The sequence below is a fragment of the Spinacia oleracea genome, chromosome 5 (genome assembly GCF_020520425.1).
Source record: "Spinacia oleracea cultivar Varoflay chromosome 5, BTI_SOV_V1, whole genome shotgun sequence".
NCBI lineage: Eukaryota > Viridiplantae > Streptophyta > Magnoliopsida > Caryophyllales > Amaranthaceae > Spinacia > Spinacia oleracea.
Window position 1 is genome coordinate 51311879 of NC_079491.1, and position 18713 is coordinate 51330591.

Genomic DNA, 18713 nt, shown 5'->3' on the forward strand with positions numbered 1-18713 from the left:
TACAAGAGAGAATGTCCAAAATATAAGGAAGATCAGAAGAACGGAATGGTCGTTCCATCTTCAGGTATTTTCGTTATAGACTGTATGTTTGCAAATTCAACTTCTTGGGTATTAGATACAAGTTGTGGCTCACACTTATGTTCCAATTCACAGGGACTAAGAAGAAGTAGAAGATTAAGCAAGGGAGAAGTCGACCTACGAGTGGAAAATGGAGAAAGGATTGCTGCATTAGCTGTAGGAACTTATTATTTGTCGTTCCCCTCTGGGCTAGTTTTGGAACTGAAAAAATGTTTCCATGTTCCAAGTCTTACTAAAAACAACATTTCCGTTTCTTGCTTAGATGCTAAGAGATTTTACTTTTTAATTAAAGACAATAGTTGCTCGTTTTATTTTAAAGAGATGTTTTATGGATCTGCTAGATTAGTCAATGGACTTTATTTACTAGATCATGACAAACAAGTTTATAACATAAATACCAAAAAGGCCAAAAAGAATGATTCAGATCTCACCTATCTGTGGCATTGTCGATTAAGCCATATTAACATGAAGCGCATAGAAAGACTTCAAAAGGAAGGAATTCTAGAACCATTTGACTTAGAGGATTATGGTAAGTGAGAATCATGCTTACTTGGCAAAATGACAAAGCAACCTTTCTCTAAAGTTGGAGAAAGAGCAACTGAAATATTTGGTTAAATCCATACAGATGTATGTGGACCAATGAGTTCAAATGCTAGAGGTGGTTTCAGCTACTTTATCACTTTCACTGATGACTTCAGTAGATATGGTTATGTCTACCTAATGAAGCATAAGTCTGAATCCTTTGACAAATTTAAGGAATTTCAGAGTGAAGTATAGAATCAGTTAGACAAGAGATCAAGGCACTGCGGTCTGATAGAGGCGGTGAATAGCTAAGCTATGAATTTGATGACCATTTGAAAGAATGTGGAATTCTATCAGAATTGACTCCTCCTAGAACACCTCAATGGAACGGTGTGTTAGAACGGAGGAACGTGACCTTGCTAGACATGGTTAGATCAATGATGGGTCAGGCCGAACATCCAATAGAATTTTGGGGATATGCACTAAACACAGCTGCACTCACACTAAATAGAGCTCCGTCTAAAGCTGTCGAAAAGACTCCATATGAGTTATGGTTTGGAAAGCCTCCAAACGTGTCTTTTCTTAAGATTTGGGGTTGTGAAGTATATGTCAAACGATTAATTTCAGACAAACTTCAACCAAAATCTGACAACTGTATCCTTGTGGGCTATCCAAAGGAAACAAAGGGGTATTACTTCTACAATACATCTGAGAACAAGGTGTTTGTTGCTCGAGATGGTATCTTTTTGGAAAGAGATCACATTTCCAAAATGAAAGTGGGAGAAAAGTAGACCTCGAAGAAATTCGAGTTGAACAACAAACTCTAGAGAATGCTCAAGATGACATTCAGGTTGAAACTCAGAGATCTTTAGAAGTATCTGGAGAGAATCAAGAACCAACTGGAAATATAACCCCGCGTAGATGGCAGAGATATAGGTCTCAACCGGAAAGATATTTAGGTATGTTGACGAACGAGAGCCATGAAATTCTATTGCTTGAAAGCGTTGAACCTGCGACTTACAAACAAGCTATGACGAGCCCTAGCTCCAAGCAATGGCAAGAAGCCATGTAATTTGAATTAGACTCCATGTCTGAATTGAAAACCAAGTTTGGGATTTGGTAGATTTTGCAATTGGCTACCAAGCCAAAGGAAGCAAATGGGTTTTCAAACTAAAAAAGGACAAGGATGGGAAACTAGAAGTTTTCGAAGCTAGATTGGTTGCAAAAGGTTACAACCAAGTCCACGGTGTGGATTACGATGAAACCTTTTCACCAGTTGTAAAGCTAATGGTATTCGGATAATGTTAGCAATCGCTGCATATTACGATTACAAAATATGGCAGATGGATGTCAAAACCGCTTTCTTAAACGACATTTTAACAGAAACTGTGTTTATGACACAACCTGAGGGTTTTGAGGATCCAAAGAATGCTAAAAAGGTATGCAAGCTCAAGAAATCCATTTACGGATTGAAGCAAGCATCAAGGAGATGGAATATACGTTTTGATGAAGCAGTCAGTGACTTTAGCTTTGTCAAGAACGCGGAGGTGCTTGTCTCAACAGAGGTGCAGTAAGCTGGAAAAGTGCTAAGCAGAGCAACATTGCGGAATCTACAACTGAAGCGGAGTACATTGCTGCACATGAAGCAGCAAAGGAAGATATTTGGCTAAGGAAGTTCATAGGTGAACTTGGGGTAGTCCCCTCCATTAAAGGACCAATAGCTCTATATTGTGACAATAACGGAGCTATTGCACAGGCAAAGGAGCCTAGACACCACCAGGCAAAGTACGTATTTCGTAGATTTCACCTTCTACGAGAGTTTGTTGAAAGAAAAGAAGTCGAGATAAGCAAGATTGGAACCGACGACAATATCTCAGATCCATTAACTAAACCTCCACCGCAAGCGAAACACAACTCGCACACTGCAGCTATGGGAATCAAGCATGTTGGAGAATGGCTTTGATGTCCTTAATTAATGTTTTAAAGTTTTAGAGTTTAATACTTTATAAAAAATTTTGGTTAACCATTCATATAAATGAATAGAATTCATTTTTCCATTTAATTTTGTGATTTATTAAATGATGAGTCCCTTCAATTTGACGATATATTCACGATAGATTGTCAGGACCAGTCCCGTGACTAAGAAATGTCTATCAAGTGAACTTGAATGTCAAAAGTTGAAAAGGGCCCTGGTCGGAGTTTTCTATAAAGGTGGACGCATAGAAAATGCTAGACGACTAGAATGCAAGATGACTAGTAGTTCTGTTTCTTGAACTATGTGGACATGGCAATGTCGCAATCATTTGCATAGATACTTACTTTAAGAAGACTAGTATCGGACAGACCTATGAAACTTTACTGTAAGAGATGAAAATCTGTCATAAGTAAATTTCATTACATTATTAGACACTAATCCTCAATACCTGAGTGATTTGAGATTACTTGTTCGAGAACTGGTTACTTTGACGTTGTCAAGCATCGCACCGTAAAAGGAGACTATAACGGAAACGCTCATGTAATCACCAATCAAACGAAGTCTAACCTCAAGATCACAAGATTGGGATTGTCCTCCCATAAATCAGGATGAGATGCTGAAAGTTGTACAAGGCCACTCGGAGAGCTAGAAACTGTAAAATGCATGGCCGTGCTCAGATGAATCATAGGCTATGATTATCTGTTTATTTGATCAGTTGAACTCTAAAACCGAGAAATACCTCTGGACATAATAAGGATGACTACTCTTACCTTATGTTCATACGCAAGCATCAAACGATAAAGGAATTAGGCAATGCGCACTTGTCCCTAAGGAAAAGTGGGAGACTGAAGGAAATAATGCCCTTGGTCCAAGTATGCATTCAATGTTAAGTTTAATAATGCGGTTCAGTATTAATTAATTATACAAGTTAATAATTCAGTGAGATCAAGTGAGCTGTATGCCTAGCTAGAGGCCGCTTCAGTTCGAGTGGAATTAATAACATTAATCCACAACTTACTCTTGACTGAACCCGTGGGTCACACAAATAGTACGTGAAGTACGGATCAAGTATTTAAGTGAATTAAATATTCTATTTATGAATATTCGGAAACGACGGATCTCGGTTCCTGTGGGACTTGGAATCGTCAGAAGGCAAAATATGAATACTCCGGAAATGATGATATTGCCGGAAACGGAAATATGGATCATAACGGAAATATAAATATTATCCAAGTCGTAGATGTTGCCGGAAACGGAAACATGGTACGTATCGAAAAATATTATCGGAAATAGAAATATTGCCGGAATCGGAAATATTGTCGGAAACGGAATTAAATTCCGAAAACGGAAATATTAAATATTTGTTCGAATTGGAAATAAATTCCGGAATCGTAAATATTAAATATTGTACTAATCGGAAATGAATTCCAGAATCGGAAAACGAATCGGAAGCGTGACGTACGAAACGATCGACGGACAAGCTTGCTAGACACAAGGCCCAACACGAAGCCATGCCCAGCGCCCAGCAAAACCCCCGCGCGCAAGCGAGCAGCAAGACAGGCCCAGCGCGCAAGCGAGTGAGGCAGGCCCAGTGAGAAGCGCCCAACGATGGGCCGCATGCTGCCAGCGCCCACCCTTGGGCCGAGCCGAGCACCAGAGCCCTTGTGGGCCGCGTGCCTGCAAGGCTTCATACGACCAAGTCCTTGGTCGTTTAGGATTTCTTGCTTGATATCGTTTTCCTAATTCTACTCGAATTGAATGTTTTGTTAAATCTGAAATACTTAGGTGTTTGATTATTCCCAGACTACGCTGTACGAAGTCCCATGTTTGGATAATCTCAAAATAAAACCGGATTACGACCTCAAAGACAAAGGTCGCCGTTGATACTTACACATAGTCCCCTAAACAAGGACCCAGGTAGTGGCAAAATTGAGCCGTAAAGAATAGCTCAAAACCATGAAAGATGATGACCACGAGACAATGGTCCGTCTAAGCATGTTGTCAACCCACATTCAGGTTGCAACTAAATCCGAGCATCCCTCGAAAGAAAATAAATTCTTCTTAAAAACAAAAACAGGTTCGCCATCTTCAGCCGGCGGGGTCTGCGTCACTAAACCGCGCAGGTCCTCAGTTTTCGAAAACAAAAAAATAATAATAAAATAAAATCTTCAAAAAAAACAGGCTCGCCATCTTCAGCCGGCGGGGTCTACGTCACAAACCGCGTAGGTCCTTATTTTCAAAACATCAAAGCAGATTCGTCCACTTCTATCGGACGGGGCGTCCACCCTCAGCAGGACAGGCTCGCCCACCTTCAGCGGGCGGGGTCTGCGTCACTAACCGCGCATGTCCTTAGTCATTGAAGCAATAACTTTTCCCGGTTTATCCTTTTCCAAAAATCAAAGGATGGTTTATCTTTTTCCAAAAATCAAAAGATGGTTTATCTTTTTCCAAAAATGAAAAGATGGTTTATCTTTTTCCAAAAATCAAAAGATGGTTTCCCTTTTCCAAAAATCAAAGGATGGTTTCCCTTTTCCAAAAATCAAAGGATTGGTTTTCCGCTTTTCCAAAAAAGAGTGATGTGCTGGATTTTCCTTCGTTTTACGTCCTATAAAAACAAGGGGGGTTTTCTCGTTTAGCTAACCCTGAAAATGAGAATCTTTAAAAACATTTTTACCTCGTGATTGGGCTTGGCCAGGCCTGGTTACACTTTATAGCTTTGATTTCGAAAACATTTGTAGATACTTCCAATGACAAAATGAGGGAGTTTCTATACATCTGTAGGTACTTCCAATGACAAAGTGAGGGAGTTTCTATACTTAACAAATTCCAATGACATGTGAGGAATGTGTTAACACTTCAAGTGATGACCCTTAAGTCAAATGTTATCACTCGGGGGCTCGTGAGACCCTCGCAAAACAGGTCACATACACCATGGCTTGTATGACGCACTCCATCTAATACTTTGACCATCGTCTTACTCCAAGACTCAGTCAAAGTGGGGGCTAACTGTAGACACCTACTTTTGTCCCCATTCCCGAAAGGGAAGGTTCGATGATGAGAACCTAAATCTCCACTTGGCAACGCATCTCCTATAAAATAACGAATCTCAAATCACCCTTTCATTTCAGCCAAAGCTTCCATTTATAGAAACCTGCTAAAAATAGTAGCTGCCGGAAAAGGTAATTGCTAAAAGTAGTAAGAATAAAAAGATAAAAACCTGTCAGAATTAGGTGTTGCACTCCAACATAAATCCTAAAAAAGATAGAAATTGTAAAAGGAATTCTATTCCTATCGCAATTTGATAAAAGACTTAACGTATTAATTAAACTCATAACGAACCTAGAGTTCGTAAAGGGCCCAGACGCATTCCGTCGTAAATTAATACGCACCAAATAACTCGGATTTAGTCTCTTAATGGACTCCGTACTCTAGAGTCCAATCTGACAAAGAATTCTGCCTAGATCCTAATTTCAACGCCCAGCCCTGGGCGCCGAAATCTTTGACGCCCAGCGCTGGGCGCCTAAAATACTTGGGACAGATTCTTTTCCTAAACTGTTTCGTATTCATATTCCTGAAAATCTATCTTTCTACGCCACTTTTTCCTATAAATAGACCCCTAAAGCCGACGTGAAAAGAACACACACAATTCATAATCTGACTATTGACTCCAACCTTAAGCCTAAGCCTCACGCTGCGAAATTGATCCCGCGTTCTGTCGCAATCGCCCAAAAGTCGAACAGAACGTATCCTGTCCCTTCTAGCTGAAGAATTAAGCCCGGATACTGGAACTTTGCTTGGAAACTCGATTCGTTAAATAAAAGGAGAAATAGCAAAGCCAAAGTGGTTAGTTTTCTGAGAACCACAACGCACCTCTCAAGGGTGCGTTGTAATGTGTCCCTTCATATGATTTAATCGCTTTCATCGCCCTTTTATAAAATTGTTAAAATATTAATTTGATTGTTCTATCACGCCTAATAAAGATAATACCTTGGACAATTGGACTATCATGCTAGGTACCGTAAATCAATCTAAATAAGATAATCACAATGGATTTAGTATTATGTGTTGCATATTGCTAAAATCAATTCAGAGTAGTTTAATAGTTAACGCATGTCCCTTCAATTATTTATGCTGAGCTAGTAAGGATAACCTGCCTCTGGAGTTATCGAAGAGCACTCCTCTCGGTAGTTACAGTCCCCGAACTCCCATTCTCTGCCCTGCAGGTGTACGTTGAGCGATCCCCACACCAGGGATCACAAGGGAACCAATGGCCGTCGTGGTCGAACATAATTGCACTCCCTTTATGTCACGATAACCGGGTTTTGTCAGTTTTTCTCATTGTCGTTAAAAACTGAATGGCGACTCCTATATTACTAGTCGATTGGGTGTAATCTCACAGGAAATCTAACTACACTTGATCTGACAACGTCACGCCCATGAGGGACGAGGTCACGCATTAGCCTTGTGCTTTTTTGACCCCCTCACAGAAGGCACGCATCACATGTATGTATCCTAAATTATGCTAATTGACTATGTGGCAATTAATTTGGATTCTTGGCTTTATGGTTTTCCGCATGAAATATATGATTTACATTTGTTATAACCTAACATGTTTATTCTGCCCCGTTTCTAGGGTATGTTTGGAAAGTCTATGTGAATTGAATTAAGAATTTTTCGTGACTAGTGCATAACTCGCATGTTAACAGACATGTTGTGGAATCTCAATAGTATATTGAGAAGGAACAATGAGAGTAATATCACTTGAGTCTTGAATGTTTGATCACAAGTCCTAATGGATTAAAAAGGAGTATTGTTTGGTTGTTTGTTTATTAAATGCCTTGTTGTTGAGTCTTGAGTTCACCTTGTGAGAAAATATTAATAAACGTAAAGTGCAACCAGAACAAGCTTTAAAACTCTTGGAACGTATATACCTTGAGAATGAACAATGGGAGGAGTATCTTACCAAGGGGTTTGTACTTCTACTAATGACACAAGACATTGTTTCATTTCTTTTTGTGTGTTGGAATTCCGTCGATATGGCCCGACAAGTGGTTTATTTTTATTTATTTTGGTGTTTGGTTGGCTCCTAACACCATTCCTTTAATGGATATTTTCTTTTTAGGCCCGTTCGAAGCTTATTCTAATAAATCTATGAGTCAAGAGTCATGTCGAGAGTCGAGTCTTGTCTTCATGATTAATTGTTTACTTAGTTATCTTTCACTTGTGATCTAAGTTACCGTTGGAATGAAGCATGATAGATATAAGATTTCATTCTAGCTTGTTTGTACTCAGCTTTCGCTGATTACGTGCTTTGTGTTTTGGCCATGGCCTTTGCCGTAATGACCCTATGATGATCCATCATTTGCACTTGCATTGTTGGAGAGTAGAATATTAATTAACAGGTTTCTAGAGGTGACTTACAAGCCAAGTAACCTTTCAAGAGATTGAATGAGAGAGTTTATTTACTTGAAATGTTTAAAAATCTATTTATTATATGTAGTTTAGACTATAATGATTTCAAGTTAGTTAATGGATTTTGATTTAAAGTATTTTGGTGGGCCGTTATGGTTCCAACTTGTAGTAAGACCATTAACTATTATTTATTGTTTTGAAAGTTAGTTAATTCCGCTGCGTAATTCTGGTACTAGCCTTAGCCGTTATTATGGTCGCGGTAATACTTTGATAATTCCTTTATTTTAAGTTGGAAAATAGTTTTATAAAGGGAAGGAATTATTAGGGTGTTATAGGGAATGGCAGTTCGAAAATTCAACATCAAGTATCTATAAGTGAATGCGAATGGATATGGTGTAAGCAAGAAAACTTAAATTCATTGGACAGCAAGTCTAATGGTCGCTTGAAATCAGATGTTAATGAAATTTGATGGACAACGAGATACTGAGTGTGAGGGGGTCGGAAAAGACGGGTTTAGGGTCTATTCATTCTCTTCCCTCGCGGATGTGTGGCAAGCAATATTAAGTAAACGAGGACTAACTAGGTGGTCGTAGCCTCCTGTTTACTAGACCTTGGAGTCGTCATTCAATTTTCAACGACAATGAGGAAAATAGACAAAACCCGGTTATTGTGATACGAGAGTTACAATCGAAACTCAGGGTCACTTTTTTACCAAACCGTCCTTAGGTTCCCTTGTGATCCCCGATGTGGAGATCGCTCAACATACATCCATCGGAGTAGAGATTGAGGGTTTGGTGGACATTTACTAATACGGGGAGTGTAGGGTTATGAACAATATAAACAATATAATTCATGTGAAAAAACGTTACATGTAACACCCCGACACTTCTCTCTTTTCTAAAATAACCTTTTAATATAAAATGTAGAGAATTATCAAGGCATTATCTCCCGTGTGAAAACGTAACGGCTTATTCAGAATTTTGCAGCGGAAAACATAAAACTAACTTTAGGTTTATAAATAATCAATTACAGAGTAAAATCCAAAACCGATCAACGAAAATAAAGTGACGTAGCTAGTACGACAAGTTTAAATTTCAATTTAACAAACCCAAGTCAACTGAGCGAATCAAAACTAAATAAAAGCTCTCTAATCCCGATCTCAATGATGCATCATCTTCAAACCTATAGATGGACAATGCTTATTGATCCTTAGAGACTGCTCACCAAAATGGGTCATCCCAGGATCAACAAGGCATAGCCATGATCAACATATACAAACAAAGTACGTAATCAGCAAAGCTGAGTACTACATACTAAATCATTAATAATCCTAACATGATTCTATTAAACGAACAATCCTAACATGATACTAATAAAACATAAGTAAGGGCAGACAAAACATATTAATTTGAAGACCACACTTAACTAGATTAGGCTACACTAGACTAGACTAGACTAGACTTTTATAACAAAAATACTATTTTAATTGAAATAGTCAATAGACCGAGTTGTCCAACCAGAAGTCTTCACTAAGGAAGACGAGGTACGGGCGCGACTCTGTAACCTCAGTGACTTGCGATATCGAGGAACTTTTGAATAAAAGAGAACACGGTGATCAATCCGGTCCCAGAAAAAGGTCATGGGCTACCACCATGAACCCCAACTCCTGTTTGTCCGTCACTTCAGACGTGCACAGTCTAAAGCTATTGCTATCCAGTTTCACTTTACATGATTTACCGATTAATACTTTGTTATGACTCGACAATCACATAAATCATATAATCAACAAGTATTCACAACTGTTTTTATCTTGGAATTAGGTAAGCGATCACAAAGTTATCAATCAAGAATCCATTCCAATTAATTCAACCTTTCCTTTATCAATGGTTAAACACCTTTATGTATGTGTAAATGATCAACTTACTAAACAAGGTCCTCGACCCTCATAAAGTAGTGAATTGCTAAAAGGGAACAACGATCAATCGATCTGAACCAATATGTATAAAATAATATAAAGTTCCCAACTGACATGCTTACATCAAACATCCATGATAACATGTTATAATTATTATAATAAAAATATATGCTCAACGCATTCATCCAACGGCATTGAACATGAAATTTCAACATAAACAAGTTCATAAATACATTTCAACAATAACACACATCTGTGAGGGGGTCGAAAAAGCACGAGGTTAATGCGTGACCTCGTCCCTCGTGGGCGTGACGTTGTCAGATCAAGTGTAATTGGATTTCCTGTGAGTTTACACCCAATCGACTAGTAATATAGGAGTCGCCATTCAGGTTTTAACGACAATGAGAAAAACTGACAAAACCCGGTTATCGTGACATAAAGGGAGTGCAATTATGTTTGACCACAACGGCCATAGGTTCCCTTGTGATCCCTGTTGTGGGGATCGCTCAACGTACACCCGCAGGGCAGAGATTGAAAGTTCGGGGGACTGTAACTACCGAGAGGAGTGCTCTTCGGTAACTCCAGAGGCAGGTTATCCTTACTAGCTCAGCATAAATAATTGAAGGGACATGCGTTAACTATTAAACTACTCTGAATTGATTTTAGCAATATGCAACACATAATACTAAATCAATCGTGATTATCTTGTTTAGATTGATTTACGGTACCTAGCATGATAGTCCAATTGTCCAAGGTATTATCTTTATTAGCCGTGATAGAACAATCAAATTAATAGTTTAACAATTTTATAAAAGGGCGATGAAAGCGATTAAATCATATGAAGGGACACATTACAACGCACCCTTGATAGGTGCGTTGTGGTTCTCAGAAAACTAACCACTTTGGCTTTGCTATTTCTCCTTTTATTTAACGAATCTCGAGTTTCCAAGCACGGTTCCAGTATCCGGGCTTAATTCTTCGGCTACAAGGGACATGATACGTTTTGTTCGACTTTTGGGTCGATTGCGACAGAACGCGGGATCAATTTTGCAGCGTGAGGCTTAGGCTTAGGGTTAGAGTCAATACTCAGATTATGAATTGTGTGTTGTTTTCACGTCGGCTTTAGGGGTCTATTTATAGGAAAAAGTGGCGTAGAAAGATAGATTTTCAGGAATATGAATACGAAACAGTTTAGGAAAAGAATCTGTCCCAAGTATTTTCGGCGCCCAGCGCTGGGCGTCAAAGATTTCGGCGGCCAGGGCTGGGCGTTGAAAATAGGATCTGGGCAGAATTCTTTGTCAGATTAGACTCTAGAGTACGGAGTCCATTAAGAGACTTAATCTGAGTTATTTGGTGCGTATCAATTTACGACGGAATGCGTCTGGGCCCTTTACGAACTCTACGTTCGTTATGAGTTTAATTAATACGTTAACTCTTTTATCAAATTGCGATAGCAATAGAATTCCTTTTACAATTTCTATCTCTTTTAGGATTTATGTTGGAGTGCAACACCTAATTCTGACAGGTTTCTATCTTTTTATTCTTACTACTTTTAGCAATTACCTTTTACGGCAGCTACTATTTTTAGCACGTTTCTATAAATGGAAGCTTTGGCTGAAATGAATGGGTGATTTGAGATTCGTTATTTTATAGGAGATGCGTTGCCAAGTGGAGATTTATGTTCTCATCATCGAACCTTCCCTTTCGGGAATGGGGACAAAAGTAGGTGTCTACAGTTAGCCCCCACTTTGATTGAGTCTTGGAGTAAAACGATGGTCAAAGTATCAGACGGAGTGCGTCATACAAGCCATGGTGTATGTGACCTGTTTTGCGAGGGTCTCACGGGCCCCCGAGTGATAACATTTGACTTAAGGGTCATCACTTGAAGTGTTAACACATTCCTCACATGTCATTGGAATTTGTTAAGTATAGAAACTCCCTCACTTTGTCATTGGAAGTACCTAAAGATGTATAGAAACTCCTTCACTTTGTCATTGGAAGTATCTACAGATGTTTTCGAAATCAAAGCTATAAAATGTAACCAGGCCTGGCCAAGCCCAATCACGAGGTAAAAATCTTTTTTTAAAGATTCTCATTTTCAGGGTTAGCTAAACAAGAAAACCCCCTTGTTTTTATAAAATGTTTTTTTAAAGATTCTCATTTTCTTTCGACTTGGATTGCAAGTAATTAAACTTGAATAAGGGACTCTATTTTTTTATTCTTGTTATTCTATAGGCTTTAACATTTTTGCAAATTGGTTGGACCGAATCATGGATTGCCTACGTATCCGCCTTAAATAGATTTAATTTGGAATCAGGTCTTGCGTAGTTCTTAGCCTAGAAAATGGTTTCATAGAATGCCGAATTCGATAAGTATGTTCTGAGATGGAAACATATTATTTGAAACGGTAGAATAACTGAAGTTTATTATTATTTTAATCTGCTGCTTTGCCGTAAGCCATGTATTTTGTACAAAAATCTTTTCATGTGTTTTTTTGGTACCTATATCTGAATTTTGGTACGTATATCTGAATTCGTGTTGTACCCCCCCCCCCCCCAAGTGTTCGTTATTTTTCCGTGTATGTGCGGATAAAATGACGAGCACTTCTGGGCAGAATTTGGCAAGCAGAGAGAGATTCGGCGCCCAGTCTGGGGCGTTAAAGATTTCGGCGCCCAGCTTTGGACGCTGAAAATGATTTCTGGACAGATCTTTTTTGGTGCGTTGCTTCTTTTCCTTTTGTGCCAAATATTTGCGAATCTTTTTTGTGCGCTAGATGCTTCTTCTTTCTTTTTAGACGAACTTTAAAGGCGCTTTGCAAAGTTTCATTTTTTATTATTATACTATTATATTTTTTTTACGTTAAGCGTAGAATGTACTTTTCATTGTTTTTTTTTATTCGTGACACAAGACGGCTTGAAAGATGGGTTGAATGAGATAGGATAATTTGTATAGGTATTAGTCAAGCATGAGGATTGGAAAGGGTAGAAGATCGTAGAACTTTATGTAGTTTTTGTGGTATGATTTCGGTTGGTTGACTCAATTCTTTTCCTTCGTTTACTTGGGTAGATTTCGCACTTTGGGAGGTACGGGCTAAGTATTTCATGGCTCGCTCTTTTCGCTCTCCCTTTTCTCTTTCTCTTTAAGTATTTCATGGCTCGCTCTTTTCGCTCTCCCTTTTCTCTTTCTCTTTAAGTATTTCATGGCTCGCTCTTTTCGCTCTCCCTTTTCTCTTTCTTTTTTTTTTCTTTTTGCTTGGGATTTCTCCCCAACATAAATCCTTTAATTTTTTTTTTATTTGGGCTAAAAGGTAGATGGTTGTGGTCTTTGAGTCACGAGGCGAGACTGAGTGAGCCTCGTTTGGTAGGCCTATAGTGGACCTTTAACTTTAGTAGGCCTAGGGTGGGCCTTTAAATTGTCTTACTTTGCAAGCGTATTTAGTCGTTTCTTAAAATGTGCAAATAGCGTAGATTCAAAATGTTATTTTTACTTTATTGAAATTTAACGAAAGAATTACATCGAAAATAATTTTTTTCGCTTCTTTTCAAATTTCAGTTTCCGGGATTTAATTGGAAGTTGTGATTTAGACTCGAACTTTCATTAATTTTTCTGATTATAACCCGTGTATGAATACAAGGAGGTGGCCTAGACTCAAGATAATGACGTGGCGTAAGCCTATAATACTTGACCAAGCGATTCTCAGACTCAGGCTAATTGGACAATAACTTTCGTTGTTTGACACTTTAGATTTTAACCCTTGGGTGTTCATTTGTCATGCGCCATTTTGCTTAGTGTTGGCGAGGTGGTTAGTTGGGGAGATCGAATTTTCATTTTTGCAAGACTAGAAACATTAGTGCGGCTTTCCTCTTAGTGTGTATTGCTTTACCCCGATGGTAGCCTTATGGCATGCCGATTTGAGTATTTTCATGGTTTGTCATGTTGCGTTCATGGAAAATCTTTTAGTCCGTACTTAGGAGTATTTCAAGGGCTCGAGAGGACTATGATAGTCGTGACCCAATGTGATCATAAGCCTTGAGGCCATTAATTTTTTGCCAATGGTATTGACACCTTAGGTTCACTTTGGGGGTGGTGCGACTATGGAGGAATGATTTTCAGAATGTGACTGTTTCCATTTTGCAAATACTTGGATTACATAATATATTCTTTTTATTTGTGAGAGAGAGTATTGAGGCCGTAGATTCTTAGTAAGGGATGACAATTACATATGGGTGCTTATTGATTTAAATGTTAGGAAGGGAGACTCAATATGGTTTAACCTTTTAACTTGCAGAACGACACCAAGCATTAGGACCGATTCTATGGATAAGACAACTAAGACTTAGGATTTAGATTGTACTTTGGCATAGCCTAGTCTAGAGTCGGATTTATTTATTTTTTTATTCGAACATTATTTTTCCTTGAAAACTCTATTTGAACATTATTTTTTGAATACTTTGCCCATTTGACATTCAAGGTTATTTTAATTAGCATGCTTGGTTTTGGTGCCGAACATTGTCGTCATAGGAGGCCTAATGACGACGCAAGGAGTTATTTATTTTATAAGTCGTTCTTAGAATTTGAGTGCCTTTTTCATACGTCCTCGTAGCAAATTTGTTACGAATTTTTTATTGCTACGTATATTTTGTGCGCGGGCACCGAGGCTGCGGTGTCTGGCCAAAAGGCCAAGCAGCAACTTCAGCGCCTAGCAGGGGCGTTGAAATAATTGTCGCCCAGCCAGGGGCGCTGAAAATGCGTCCCTGACTGGTACTCGTATTCTGTTCGTCTATTTTTTTCGTATATACGACTTAATTTTGCGTGCTTGCCCAATAACGTCCTTTGCGCGTTATGCAGCGTCGTGGGATCCGTTACAGGCCGTCCTGGGCGTCGCATATTTTTGTGGCGATCGTCCGGGGTTGCGGAACACGTATTTTGGTGTAACTCTTCGGCCAATTGGTGTTTATGAATGTTTGGACAATTTTTTTTAAGGTCGTTGGTTTTCTAGTATTATTCGTCATATACAATCACATAATTCGCTACACATAACTAACATTACAATATGAGGCAAGATAATAATATGTCATGTAGTTTATGATAGGCTTCTATGGGTAATATTTGCGTCGGCTTGGTACCGCTTCTATCGTAGATCCAACATATGCCCCGGTCAAGGTAGTGCCTTCAACAGACGAATTTCGTCCCAAGAGGCCAATCACGATGTAAGCCAAGGGGGCATGCACCAATGAGAGGGTCCTAGTGGGCGAGCGATTGGGTTTAGGACTGGTGTACTACTAGCGACAAGTGCCGAGTGGACAACATTCGAAGCGTATGCACCCCCCGGTTGGCGATGGGTATCCTTAGTCCCAACTCCCGAGATGAAACATGCCAAGGGAGCCAAGATTCGTTATGCGGTTCTGCCCGTTCACATTAATATGCTGATTTTCAGGTTGTCCCAACTTGATAGGGAAACAAACGTAGGGTAGCATCGTTTCACCCTTCGGCTATTTTGATTACCTACGAGCACGAGTATTTCCTTCACTTCCCCAGCGGAGTCGCCACTGTGAGGGGGTCGAAAAAGCACGAGGCTAATGCGTGACCTCGTCCCTGGTGGGCGTGACGTTGTCAGATCAAGTGTAATTGGATTTCCTGTGAGTTTACACCCAATCGACTAGTAATATAGGAGTCGTCATTCAGTTTTTAACGACAATGAGAAAACTGACAAAACCCGATTATCGTGACATAAAGGGAGTGAAATTATGTTTGACCACGACGGCCATAGGTTCCCTTGTGATCCCTGGTGTGGGGATCGCTTAATGTACACCCGCAGGACAGAGATTGAGAGTTCGGGGGACTATAACTACCGAGAGGAGTGCTCTTCGGTAACTCCAGAGGCAGGTTATCCTTACTAGCTAAGCATAAATAATTTAAGGGACATGCGTTAACTATTAAACTACTCTGAATTAATTTTAGCAATATGCAACACATAATACTAAATCGATCGTGATTATCTTATTTAGATTGATTTACGGTACCTAGCATGATAGTCCAATTGTCCAAGGTATTATCTTTATTAGGCGTGATAGAACAATCAAATTAATAGTTTAACAATTTTATAAAGGGGTGATGAAAGCGATTAAATCATACGAAGGGACACATTACAACGCACCCTTGAGAGGTGCGTTGTGGTTCTCAGAAAACTAACCACTTTGGCTTTGCTATTTCTCCTTTTATTTAACGAATCTCGAGTTTCCAAGCAAGGTTCCAGTATCCGGGCTTAATTCTTCGGCTACAAGGGACATGATACGTTCTGTTCGACTTTTGGGTCGATTGCGACAGAACGCGGGATCAATTTCGCAGCGTGAGGCTTAGGCTTAGGGTTGGAGTCAATACTCAGATGATGAATTGTGTGTTGTTTTCACGTCGGCTTTAGGGGTCTATTTATAGGAAAAAGTGGCGTAGAAAGATAGATTTTCAGGAATATGAATACGAAACGGTTTAGGAAAAGAATCTGTCCCAGGTATTTTCGGCGCCCAGCACTGGGCGTCTAAGATTTCGGCGCCCAGGGCTGGGCGTTGAAAATAGGATCTGGGCAGAATTCTTTGTCAGATTGGACTCTAGAGTATGGAGTCCATTAAGAGACTTAATCCGAGTTATTTGGTGCGTATCAATTTACGACAGAATGCGTCTGGTCCCTTTAGGAACTCTAGGTTCGTTATGAGTTTAATTAATACGTTAACTCTTTTATCGAATTGCGATAGGAATAGAATTCCTTTTACAATTTCTATCTCTTTTAGGATTTATGTTGGAGTGCAACACCTAATTCTGACAGGTTTCTATCTTTTTATTCTTACTACTTTTAGCAATTACCTTTTACGGCAGCTACTATTTTTAGCAGGTTTCTATAAATGGAAGCTTTGGCTGAAATGAAAGGGTGATTTGAGATTCGTTATTTTATAGGAGATGCGTTGCCAAGTGGAGATTTATGTTCTCATCATCGAACCTTCCCTTTTGGGAATGGGGACAAAAGTAGGTGTCTACAACATCCACAATCACAGAGGTATGTACGTACCTTGTGTAAACAAACTGATAGGCTACTTTAACACTTTCAAAAGTCGCCTACAGAGAATTCTCTGCCTAAAAAAACAAACAAAGATTTCCAATCAACTTGTAAATATTCACAACTATAATAAAGCATTCTAAATACATTCTAAATATATTTAGAACCTTCCCCAATATCAAAACATGAATATTTGATTTCCTAGCATAACAATTATTGAATTAAAGATTGAAATTCGTTGAAAACTCCTCAAAACATCATACTTTAAATTTCCAGCAATATAACTCGCTTAAAAACTTTTCCAAGACCAAATTAACATGCTTAGAACATTGAAAAAACACATTCAATAATCCCCAATGATCCCACCGCGATTTAAAACCATTAAAGCCTTAAAATTCATGCTTTAATAATTAAAACTCCTATTTTAATCAAATTATATAATCTGAAAATTAACAACTTAATTATATAGAACATATAATCTGAAAATTATAATGAACCCATAAAACTATAAATCTAATCCAAGAAAACATGAATTAAATTAATAAACATAATTAAAACCCTAACTTAAACATAATTAACAAATCTGAAAACAAATTAGTTTATAATATCAACATATAATCTGAATTCTAAATATAAATTATCAAAACTAATAATTTAAAATATGAAAACCTTAATTAAATTATTAAAACATAAATATTACATTAATTAAATAAAAGGGTAAAGAATTAACCAAAAGAGAGAGAATAAAGGGAGTGCTGCCGGCGGCAGGGCGGCGCGACAGGTGGGTGGTTGTCGGCGCTGGGCGACGCGGGTGGTGGCCCTAGGTGGTCGCGCAACGGTGGCGATGTTGTGTGAGCCTGTGGTGGTAGCCCGCGACGAAGAGGAAGGGGAGATTTGATGGCTGGCAGCGCATCAACGACGCTGTAGGTGGGCGGCGCCTCGTGGAGGGAATGAAGAAGGTGGCTGGTGGTCGTGGGCCGCGCACGACGGTGCTAGCTAGTTCGACAGTCAAGCAGAAACAAATTCAGGAGGCGCGGAAAAACCAAAGAAGAAAAAGAACGAATCAAGAGGGAAGAGAAGAAGAGGGAGTACCGACTGGCGGAGGGCGGTGGCGCAGCGGCAGCGGTCCGACGGCGCTGAAACAAGGAGGAGTTCGGTGGTGCTGAAGCAGGGAAGGAGGGTTTGAGAGTTTATGATTTCACGTGAAAGGGAGAGGAGCAAAACAAATTTATGTGACTTTGTTTATGGGTTAATGAATTGTGAGGAGAGATAATTATTGTGAGCAACTACTTGGGCTAGGATTATGATTGGGTTTTGATGTTTGAATCCAAACTGATTAGGATTGCTTTCCAAATTCAAAGCGTTTTTGTAATTCCAATTATTTTCAAAATAAATTTCTAAAATTATTTTTGATCTCATAAATCCTTAAAATATTTAAAATGCATTTGAATAAATAAATATACATTAAATATATATATTTATTACTAAAATTCACAAATATAATTTAAATATAATTAATTATACGTAAAAATATATTAATAAACTTTATAAATATACGGGGGATTACAATAAAGCTAGAATCCAAATTGAGTCAATTAGCATAATTTAGTATACATACTATGCGATGCGTGCCTTCCCTAGATGCTCCCGAACCGAACAAGAACAAGTACGAGACTCCAAGCGTCGTCCCTCCGTATATAGTCCACAACACGTCCGGATCCGCCTTAGATTCAACCGACTACAATATTCTCTAAGGTTTTTTG

The 18713-nt window shown here is 38.9% G+C and overlaps 1 long non-coding RNA gene across 2 annotated transcripts; it reads right to left on the reverse strand.

The window, feature by feature from the left end:
• Positions 1-8978: 8978 nt before the first annotated feature.
• On the reverse strand, positions 8979-18213 carry LOC130462039 (uncharacterized). 2 transcript variants are annotated; one of them, XR_008922157.1, is made up of 3 exons: positions 18043-18209; positions 17681-17946; positions 8979-17027 (listed from the first exon to the last, which is right to left on the reverse strand). It is a non-coding gene; the product is annotated as an uncharacterized lncRNA (long non-coding RNA). The 2 variants fall into 2 exon arrangements; XR_008922156.1 differs by lacking the exon at positions 8979-17027 and having other exon boundaries at positions 17545-17946; positions 18043-18213.
• Between the last annotated feature and the right edge of the window lie 500 nt (positions 18214-18713).